An 11874-nucleotide genomic window follows, 5' to 3' on the forward strand; every position below is an offset into this window, starting at 1 on the left:
GGTGGTGCTCTCTGCCTTGACAAACACGTCTTGGCATCATACTTTCATCCTTCTCCATAACCCCAGTATCAGGACTGGGGGTTTAGCACTTAAAAGTCCCTGCCTTTTGGATTTGTCAATCTTGCTTTTTTTCCAAATTGAATGACCCCCTATATTCATTTCCTATCTCTGCCATAACAAACTGCCATAAAATTTGGTGGCTTGAAACAGCACAAATGGATCACCTCACAGTTAGGAGTTTGGAAATTCAGAGTCTGGGTCATCAGGCTAACATCCGGGCGTTAGCAGGCCTGGTTCCTTCTGGATGCTCTGAGGGGAGAATCCATGTCCTTGTTATTTTCAGCATCGAGAGGCTGCCCGCATTCCGTGGCTCCCTGCCTGCTTCTCTCAAATCTCTTGCTTCTGTTGTCACATCTACTCATCTGACCCTCCTGCCTCCCTCTTAAATGGACGCTCAGATTATATTTGGCCTACCGGATAATGCAAAATTATCTCCCCAGCTCAAGATCCTCAACTTAATCACATTTGCAAAGTCATCTTGACCATGTAACGTAACATAGTTCTGTATCTTGTTTGCCCTTACATACCCAGTGCCCAAGAGAGTGCCTGGCCCACAGTGGGCACTCAACATGTGTTGAATGAATGCTTCTCTCATCCTCTGAGCAAATGCATCTCAACATCACAGCGTTCTGAGTAAGTCTTTAACAATCGGCTGTTAACCTATTTTTATTTTTTATTTTGGAGGGGTTAAAGCAATAAGAACTAACCTATTTTTTAAATAAAATTCACTAGGTCTTTAAATTCTCCTGAAGAGATATGACATTGGGATTGGGAAGTGGGCATCTTTGGGGGCCAGTATTCTGACTACCATGCCTCTTTCCAACCTCATCCTTTCCAAATTCCATTCATCTTCCAAGGTCCTCTTCTGGGACTCCTCTTCTCCAGCCCATAGTGAAATCTGTTTCTGTCTCTGTCTCTCTATCCACTACCACAGCGCCCTGTCCTAGATCCCCAATTGTTGGACACGAAGATCACCCCCTTTCTCTAATTTCTCTGAAGGTGACTTGAGTACAGAGACTATTGCTTACACTCCTCTGGCCCTCCTGAAACACTGCACATTGGCCATGCTCTCAAAGATGTAAAAATTGCTTGAAGGTGGGATCCATTCTTATGTGGTGTAACTAGACACAGTGCAGCAAATCCAGACCTCCCAATGTGCCCCCTCCTCTTCCTCCCTTTGCTCACTTAAGATAGAAGCAAGATGGAGTTTGGCTGAGCCAAGTAGAGGGCTGAGATCCCAAAACCATTGTCTGCCCATGAACTTGGTCCCCAGAGTGGAGCTGGTAAGCAGTTAGGCATGACATTCATATTCATTTTATACTGTGTCCTTCCCCTCTCCATGGCAAATAGTCATCATGACACACCACTGACCACCTCCAGCGAGTCCCAACAATGTTTAAGGGACTTTAGGAAGCACTTGCAAGTGTGGGGAAAGTCACGGAAGCTGTGGTTCTGCCTTCCAGAGCATCCGCAGCCTCACAACCGGGAGAGCTGGATTCTTCTTCAGAACTGGCCATCCTGAAGGCAGGCACTCTATGTGCAGATCTGAAAGGAGTGAGATGTGGGTCTGAGCCTGGGCAGGCAGCTCCAAACCCAGGTACCCTGGCAGCTGGGGCTCTCCCTCTGTAGCCTTTGGATTGACCTTCAAAAACAGGATTTTTTATTTTTTAAAAAAAAATTTTTAAAGATTTTATTTATTAATTTGTCAGAGAGAGAGAGCACACAAGCAGGGGGAGCAGCAGGCAGAGGGAGAGGGAGAAGCAGGCTCCCCACGGAGCTGGGAGCCTGATGCGGGGCTCGATCCCAGGGCCCTGGGATCATGACCTGAGCCGAAGGCAGACGCTTAACCGACTGGGCCACCCAGGTGTCCTTCTTTTCATTTTTTAAAATGCTGGTCTTTCACTTAACCAACTGAGTCACCCAGGCGCCCCCCCTTTTTTTTTTTAAATGCTGGTCTTTCACAACTGGATGCACCCCCCATCTCTAGCCCTACTCTCCTCCCATTTTGAACACTGGAGTTTTATCTTATGTAGTTTAGGTGCAAGGAGAAATAATTTAAAGGAGGGAGGCGCTTGTATTTGGGAGCCGGCCACACTTGAGTTCACACAGTAGATCTTTCCTACAGCTGAGCAATCTCTGTGTCCAGAAAAGCGGTGCCACCTCACAGGACTGATGAGAACCGTAAGTGGGAATGATGTATACGCAGTGCTTTGTAGAGTACCTAGCACTTAATGGGCACCGAAGATGGATTAGTTCTTTTTTTCTCGGTCCTCATTTTAACACAACAAATTCTTACTAACTCAAGAGGATTAAATGCTGAAACCCATAAAAAGTAGGAAAACACCACAAAGATCATTTGCATTTGGGTGACAGAAGGTGAAAGAATATAAAGCAATTTACGAAGGATTATCTCTTAGCTTAGGCGGCCATAGCAAAATGCCACAGACTGGGTGGTTTGAACAACAGACATTTATTTTCTCACAGCTCTGGAAGTCCCAGATCCAGGCGCCAGACACATTGGTTCTTGGTGAGATGCTGCTTCCTGGCTTATAGATGCCCACCTTGTCCCTGTATCCTCACGTGGGGTGGGAAGTGGGAAGCTTAGGTGAGCTAGCGAGCTCTCTGCTGTCCCTTCTAGTTACAACACTAGTCCTAGCCGATCATGAACTCATTTAACCTAAATTACCTCTATAAAGGTCTGTCTCCAAATACAATGACACTAGGGGTTGGGCTTCAACATAAGAATTTGGGGGAGACGTCAGTCCATAATGGGTTCCACAGTCAGGCTTATACTTGGCATTTCCTTTTATTTCTGATTTTGCACTGGGCATTTTAAATTGTGTTAAGACCTATAAAACTAGCTTCCTTCCCCACTTCTCCGTTTCTGGATGTGGCCAGAAAGGAAAGCGGAGGCCGTGGCAGCCTCCCTCATGTTTTGCCATTTCCCCACAGCTCTGGAGATGAATGGGGTCTTCTCCCGGGTCCCCGGATGCACCTGCTCCGTGAGCAGCCCCGTGGCTCCCTGCAAATGAAGTGGGACTTCTAATGTCACCTCTGTGACAGGATTTAGCCCTTGTGCGTTTGGAGAGACATGCAGAGGGGGGAGCAGTGAGCGAGACCACGGACCTTGAACCCCACATGCCATCCCTGCTGAAGACCACATGCTCTCTGCACCTGTCACCCTCATCCTCGTCCTCCTCCCTAGGCAGGTGTCCACTGAAAGCATCAAGGTTCCAGTTACTGCAGCTTTGATTTGCATCGCTTATTTTGATAACTCAGTGCTGCAGTGCTTTGTTCTGAAAATACATTTGATCACTGTGTTCCTGTGAAAAGCGGCTCCGTGCCAGTTTCCGTACATCGTATCCAGCAGTATTATATAAAATTGTACCTTCGCTTTTTAGGGGATTATAACCTTTTTTTTTTTTTTTCCCTTTTAGCCAGAGAACACAGAGAAGAATAGGACCGAAGGGAAAGCCACAAGCGGAGTGGTGAACAGTGGGTGATACCGCTGAGGGAGGGACATCCAGGTTTGCCCCGGTGATCTGGGGAAGCAGGCTTGTCACTTTCCTTAGTGACACCCCTGAGTGCTTAGCAGTCCCTGAGGCTGTGAGCTCTACTGTCTGGGCAGAGGGAGAAAGGAAAATAAGTCATCCTTTGAAAGAGAAAAGTTCCCTGGTTAGCTGAGGACCTGTCTTCCCCCAGCTAGAGACCTTCCAATCCTTGTGTGGCTAGAGTTAAACATAGGCTCACGGCTTCCTGGGGCTTCTGGAACACAAAGGGGAATTTGGCAGCCCCACCCTACACGGGTGGGTACACATCTTCACAAAGGGGCCCGGGCAGTTAGATGCAGGCCTCTGTTCAAATGGCAACAGAGAGCTCATATGCCCCTAACCAGGGTGATGGAGATGTAAAGGAATTGCTCTAAAAATGCGCAAGTATGTGGATAGATGGTTGCACGCTTATCCCAGCGAGGCCTAGAGAAAGAATCTGGAAATGGTAGCATTCATGCATTCTTTCCTTAATTCACTCAACCAACATTTATTGAGTGTCAACTTTGAGCCTAGAGCAGAGCCTGGGTGCCACATCCTGGACACTGAAGAAGTATTTGTGAATGGGTAAGAGAACACACGAGTCTTTGGCATTTTATTCTAGGCACGAGGGACAGGTGATGAATGTGAGAAGCATCGCTAGGCAAAGGGAACAGCAAATACAAAGGCTCTGGGTCAGGGAGGCCCAGAGCAAAGCTGGATGGAGGAAAAGCCAGGGGGCCAGCGTGGCTAGAGCATAGTGGAAGGCAAGGAGGGAGAGGCTGTGGCAAGAAATTTGGATTATTTTTTAAGTGGACTTCAGAGATTAGCAAACGGTGGCCAGTGGGCCAAACCTGGCCAGTCACCTTGTAGTGTAAACACCTGACGATTAGTTTTTTTTGATTGTAATGTACATGCCTGACGATAAGTTTTTGATTGCTGAAGGTATCCACTCCAAAGATATCCATCTCAAGTAAACACAGTGCCAGATAAAGAGCCAGGCCCTTGTACCCATAAATCCCTTTTTAGAAAACTCTGGCTGATTTCCATAACTGACCCTTTGACCGCTTGCTTTTCCTTTCTGGAGCTTTAATTCCTACTTATAGGTTTTACATTTACCAATAAAGAGTGAACCCTTGAAACCCTAGGCACCCCAACCTCCACCCCAGTAAAAACAAAACACCAAGTCCGTGCTCTCTCTTTCTCTCCTGACCTCACTGTGTGGCCCTAGATATGCTGTGTGTCTCTGGGACTTGTGAGCAATAAGCCTTGTCTTGCACAGTTCCATGATGGTTATTGCTGAGATGCAGCTTGCCACCACACTAAGAACCACAAGGGCCAGTCCGTCCATAGGATTGGCTCTGGTGGAAATGTCTGTAGGGGCTTGCCAGGGGCCAGGTGAGCGTCCCAGGCATCTCTAGCCAGAGCATCACTATGGATCGGCTGGGACGGACCCCAGACAATTGGCGTAGTCAGCAGGAACGCCTTGCTGCCCTTGCAAATAACCCAGGGAAATGCCCTTGGGCTGCAACTGGTCAACCCAGTTTCCTCCCTCTGAGAAGGAAACACTGCTTTCTGGAGGTCTATCACACTATGTGCTTTGGCATATTGCCTCTGTTGTGAGTCGCCTGCTGAATCCATCCCAGAAATATCATTGCTGTCAAAATAGTTCAGGGCCACATGATCAAGGGCATAGGATCTAACAGGACGATTAGACCACTAATGATAAAGGCCTTAACTGACAATTCTGTAGGTGAGGGTCCTCCATGCCGTGAGGCCAAGGAGAGCTAAGGAGGGTGGACTAGATCTCAAGGCTATGGTCACCACGCAAGGAGAGGCTCTGGGCTAAAGGCCCAGGGAAGGATTTTCCCATAGGTGAGGAGGATGGGAGACCTCCACCTGAGACTACTGAATTGGTGGGTCGTGCTTGGACTAGGTGTCCTAATCCAGAGGAGTGAAATCGCCTTGCAACAGGAAGCCAAGGGCACCACCAGAGAGAAGACACAACAAAGGCCAACAATCCCACATCCCCGTTTAGCTCTCCCTCGTCCCCGACCTGATGGGATATTGTGGGTCAGTCCTCGACATGATTTTGCTAAAAAATGAATGGACAAATATAAGTGTCCTAAACATCTGATGCTAATGTCTTCTAAGAACCCCAAGGAGGTACACCAGCTCCTTGATAAATGCAAACCCCAAAGCCTCCCTGGGCATTGCTCAGTGCCATGCATAGCAAGAGGCCAAGGCTCTGGTATTAAGCTCCAGAAGCCTAGGGGCTTTTCCCCAAAGACCCTGTGTGTAGCATGCTAGTGGAGGTGGACCCCAATCCCAGAGAGGTCTCTTGGGATATCCCGGCAAGGAAAGCAGCTGCCTAGGAAGAGGGCTTACGGTGACATTATCCAGAAATTTTTCCAGTGACAACACATAAATTAAGATAACAGGAGAAGAATCAAGAAGTCATAACAAAGATAAAGAACTATACCTTAACTGAAATTCAAACCTTCCTTAAAGATTTTGTGTAGCAGGAAGGAGAGAGGGGAGATGATTGTCTATCTTGGGCTTTTAGACCAGGCCTGAAATTGTTACTCCCGGCTGCCAAACTGTGTTAACTGGCCAGGATCTCTAAAGACCCTAAAATCTATAAACATCTAATGATCCACCCAGGCTATATGCTTGTTTTCTCCAAGATACCACAGATGCTAGCCCCCTCGACTTTCCCCTGAATGGGGCAGAAGCAAGGAACCTGCCTCAGGAGGCGGTCCCTGCCACCATGGGAAAGAGGATCGGAGGGAGAAGGCGGGAGAAGGGAAGGCAAAGGCTGCTGGAGCCTCCCACATTCATACCAGGGCCCTCCCTCTCCTTATTTGGGTATTTATTGCCTGGGGCTATGCCCATCCTACCATCTCGGTGATCACAGCTAAGGCTCACTGGGAGTGGAATACATGAGATGAGGTCCATCTCCCAGTGTGCAAAACAGGCGTGGTCCAATGGGTCTACATTTCCATGACCATATTGACTCAAATGACCTCTCCATTTCTAACCCTGAGGGGGCCCCATTTGACCTTGAGTCCAGAGAATTCTTCCTGTACCTCCCAGTTATAGGGCAGTGCTCCTACATTTTCCTGGGACTACTGAAACCATCCAAAAGGCACCAGAGGGTGCTGACAAGGTTGCCAGAAGTGAGATTCCCACCCACGCACCCAGACGCTTCAGACTCCCACTGCCCCACAGTGTCTTCCTCAAACCAATTTCCCTCAAAGGAAAGGCTTCCCTACTTCCTCCCAACCTAGTTTTGCCCCTTATGCGAATGCACAAGAAAGCCCCTACTGGGAGTTATGGGAACCCAGGGATCCTGCCCCTTAATCCCTGTAAAGCCCATTTCTAAACCTCTAAGCCCCAGACCCTGGGCTCTCTCAGCCACAGTCCCCTTCCATCCTCTTGCTACACAGCCACCCTCTAGCCCCCTGGACCACCCCCCAAACCTGTCCTCACCACTCCCTCTGCCCCTCCCCCACCCCCGAGGATTGGCAGCTCCCCAGGCTTGTCCCATCTCCCTATACCACTCTGGTGCCCCACTGGGGCAGTAAAAATGCACCATTCTTTTTGGCCCTTTTAGACACCAGGGCCCAAATCACTGTCATTTGGGGCAATCCCTCAAAATTCCCAAAAGGCATCACCAGTAAAACAATCAAAAGTGTGTAACCCATTTGTATGTAACCATTAGGACCATTCACCTCAAACAGCCTCCTTTGGTGGTGGTCCCTGGCTTTCTTTCCTGTTTTTAGGCATGGATGCATGGACGTGACAATATGCCACAGGGAACAGGCCCAAGTTCTTGGCCGTCCTGGTGGAACGCAGGATGAGTTGACGACTCTTCCTCCTCGGATCAGGATGTCAAACCCTCCCCAGTATTCACGCAAACAGGGTAACGAATGCCTGCACCCTGTCATTAATGATATGCTTGAGACAGGAGTCATTCAACCCACAATCTCTCCTTCCAACACCCCATTTGGCCAGTACTTAAACTAGTCACTAATGATGGTGCCTCACTCTTGACCATTGATACCTCAAGGCTCAGGTTCCCCTGATTAAAGTTCCAATTCCTAATCTTATAGAATGGATTGAGGACATAGGACAGACCTAAGGAGAGTCCTTTGAGGTCACTGACCTAGCTCATATGTTCTGCTCTGCTCTTCTTGTGGAGGAATCCCAGAAACTGCTTTCCCTTTGGAAGGGGCTCAGTGTACGTTTTCGCAGCTCCCAATGGGATATTTAGACAGCCCTGCAATTGCACGTAATCTCTGACACTGGGATTTAAATACATTACAATTGGAAAGTGTGGCTTGGGCGCCTGGGTGGCTCAGTTGGTTAAGCGACTGCCTTCGGCTCAGGTCATGATCCCGGAGTCCTGGGATCGAGTCCCGCATCGGGCTCCCGGCTCAGCGGGGAGCCTGCTTCTCCCTCTGACCCTATCCCCTCTCATGCTGTTTCTCGCTCTCTCTCTCAAATAAATAAATAAATAAAATCTTAAAAAAAAAAATTATAAAAAAAAAAGGAAAAGTGTGGCTTTTCACATTACACTGATGACATTATGCTGAGGGGTCCCTCTGAAGAAGTGGTCTGAGCCGATTTACACACCTTCATAGACCACTTATACCAATGTGGTTGGACAACCACCTCTCACAAGATCCAAGGCCCAGCCTCATCGGCCAAGTTTCTGGCCGTCATCTGGTCTCCAAAGGCTGAGAAATTCCCCAAATAGTCAAACATCAATTACTTACCATTACACCACCCTCTACCTCAGACGGGTACAACCTATACTAGGTCTTCTCATGTTCTGGAAGGAACACATCCTCCGTGCCTCACTAATTCTTTGCCCTATATATGTAAGCCCATGAAAGTCTGCTACCGTCCACTGGCGTGAAGCCCAGCAGGGCACTTTGGAAGCTGCCCAGCAGGTGGTCCAACAAGCCTCACCTTAGTCCCCCCGACCCCACTCCTCGGCCACACCTGACTTTGCCTCCTGGAGTCTCTGGACCAAACGAGAGTCTACCAGGCTTCCTCTGGGGTTTTAGACTAAGCGCCTAACCCCAGCCCAAAACACTCTCCTTGAACACCACCCTGTTGGGCTCTCAAAGAAACCAAGACCCTAACTGACACCCACCCGGCATGACTCTGTACCCAAGTTCCTATAATGCCCAGGGTTAGAGATGCCTCCTTAGTAAAATGGAAATGGTAGCTCTATGAGAGGGCTTAACCTGGTCAAAGGCCTTTCCAAATTACAGGAGGATGTGGCTTCCCCCACACTCAGCCCCTTGCACGAGAGGTTGAGGAGGTGACAGCAGCGCCCCCAGCTACCTCCTCCTCTGGCTACTTGGGGAGTCCCTTGGGACCAACCGTCTGAGGTGGATGGAGTCGGTGATCTTCACCAAGGGCACCGCCACCATTCTACACTATGCAGCTCGGTGGAGGGGCATTTTGCCCAGCCTCAGGCACCTCTCCGGAGCAGGAGGGCACGCCCAGCTCAGCCCTGAAGAAGGCCATAGGGTGGGGTCTTGCACAGCGTCACATTTTCACAGATTCCTTACCGTTGGTCTGGCCAATGGCTAAGGGACAATTTTCTCACACAAGGCCAGCCGATCTGGGGTGCTGAGATCCAGAAGTAATGAGCAGAGTTCCTGCCATTGCTACTCAAGTTTCGGCACACACTCAGCGCTCTGCGCTAGGAGCCATTTTCAACAACATGGCAGGCTCCCCCACCAGGCCCTCCACCCTCTGCCCGGATAGACTCCTCAGGGTACCGACCCTTCCCACCAACTCCAAAAATGGGCCCACACAACCTCAGGTCACTGGGGAATTCGTCCCTTAACATATTGAGCTCAGTGAGGGGACTTCCCCTGGGGCAGTCATGGTTGTGACAGACAAGTGAGTTCTCTGCTCCCAAACCAAACAGGGGAGGCGATTCAGACGGGGATTTTCCACGGGGGAGACCGACACACTCCTACTGGCAGACTGATCTCATTGGCGCACTGCCCCTTTCTGCTGGGCTTCCAGATACAGCATCACAGTCACCGATACTTACACAGGACTCCTCTTGGCGACCCGCTCCTGGAATTCCTCTTCAAAACAGGTCATCTCTTTCCTTCCTAAATTTATTCTTGTTCTCTTGGATCGCCAGACATTACCGACTCTGAGCAGGGCACCCATTTTACCTCTCAGGAGACTTAACAGCTCGCCAACATAATATTCTTTGGAACTTCCATCCGGGTTACGGCCCCCTGGCAGCTGGCCCCACTGAGCATCTTAAAGACACACTCCTTCAATGACTTTCAGGCAATTACCTTCTTCTTAAAGAGACCCTCTCTAAATTATTTTCAAGTGATTAATTTCAATCCCTGAAATGGATTGATCTCTTGCCCCAGGCATTTCTAGCTGATAGCAGCAAAATGGAAATGCTGAGATCAGCACAAAACACACTTGTTATTGTAAATAAAGTTTTATTGGAACACAGCCACACCCGTTTATTTCAGGATCATACACATCTTAGATCTGAAGTCGGTGGCTGCTTTCTTTTATAGCCACAGACCTGAGTAGTTGTGATAGAGATAAAGGGCCTGCAAAGCCTCAATTATTTGCTATCTGGTCCTTTAAAGACAAAGTTTGCCAACCCTGTTCTATTATGTGGAGTTTGGCTTGCAGGAGGGAAAGAAGGTGTTGAAATAAAATTTAGGCCCAAGGTGGCACTCCTCCTGTCCCAGGGGCCACGTCAGCAAACCAGAACCTAGATATCTTCCATGTCCCAGTAAGTGCTGCGCCTTGACCAGAAAACAGTATATCCAGACAGTCTGCAAAGCAAAGCCAACTCTGGGCTCTCTCACCCCCGAAGAGGTTGACTGCGTGGCCCCGGCCAACCAGACCTTTTCTCTTTGTTTCTTCATTGTTCTTTATTTATCCTATAAAAGCTTCTTGCCTGCCACCCCATTCTGTGGTCCACTTCATGAGGTGTTAAATAAAGCTTGTGTCACCTAAAGTTGTCTTTAATCATGTTCTAACAAGGGTCAGGCAATATGGCTAGAAGACTGCAGATAAATAGAGGTGGATGTATTCAACATATATTTTGGAAAAAACCCAGAGAATTGGCTGTTGGTTTCATTGGGATCGGGGGGAAAAACAATGGCTCCTAGGGGGTCTGCCTGGAGCCAGGCGTGGTGGCATTGACCAGATGGGGTGCACTGGGGGAGTGAAAGGTATAGGGCATAAAACAGCTCAGGATTTAAATTCATGATTAACTCTGAGATGTCAATTAAGTCTCATTTGAATGGAGAAGTTAGAAAACAGGATGCCATTTAAGCCTGGGAGAGCAAAGAGAGACACCAGGAGAGAGTAAGGAAGATGAAAAGCCCCAGAAAGAAAAATAAGAGAAGAGGGATGGAGGGATGGCAGCAAGTGCCAAGGTGGGGACGCCAACAAGCTAGGGTTTCTGAAAAGCCCCAAAGGTGGTCTTGTCACCCAGAGACGGAAGTTAGAAGGGGCTGTCTCCCAGATCTTGGGGACCCTCCCCAGGGAGGTCTGGGTGTGTTCTAGAGCCAACGGACATACTGAGATGTCTGACAGGCAGCCATTAACCCCACAACTAGTGGGATGGGAGAGAGATGGCGTCCAGCAGACCATTCTCCAGAAAGCAAGCCAGGGGCCTGACTTCCTGCATTTGTCACACACAGACAGATGCAGAGCCAAAGGTGCCCCCCTGCCCCCACACGCCCCACTCCCCTTTGGGCAAGTTGTCCAGAGAGAAAGAAAGAACCAAGAAAGGACTCACTTAGGCCCAGTGTCTTTTATAGTTTTCCGTTTAAAACCAATTTTATTGAGATATAACTTATAACAACAAAACATACCCATTTTAAGTATATAGTTTTGAGACCTGACAAATGCACACACCCCTGTAAACAGAACCACAATCAAAATCTAGACCGTTTCCCTCATCCCTAAAAGTTCCCTCAGCCCCTTGGTATAAATCCCCAACCGCCCCCAGCCCCAGGCAATCGCCTATAGGCTTTCTGTCATTGTAGATCGGTTTTTGCCTCTTCCAGTGTTTCCTATAAATGAAACTTTCTTTGTTTGGCTTCTTTCACTCAGTGGACTGAGATACCTCTATCCGGAGTTTATTCCTTTTTATTGTGGATTAGTATTTCATTGGTATATTAGTATATACGCCAAGGTTTATTTATTCATTTACCTGTTGACGGACGGACAATTTGGGTTATTTTAATTTTTTTTTTTTTTTTTT

This window comes from Leptonychotes weddellii, chromosome 12, assembly GCF_054177405.1.
Source record: "Leptonychotes weddellii isolate Sample4059 chromosome 12, ASM5417740v2, whole genome shotgun sequence".
Classification (NCBI taxonomy): domain Eukaryota; kingdom Metazoa; phylum Chordata; class Mammalia; order Carnivora; family Phocidae; genus Leptonychotes; species Leptonychotes weddellii.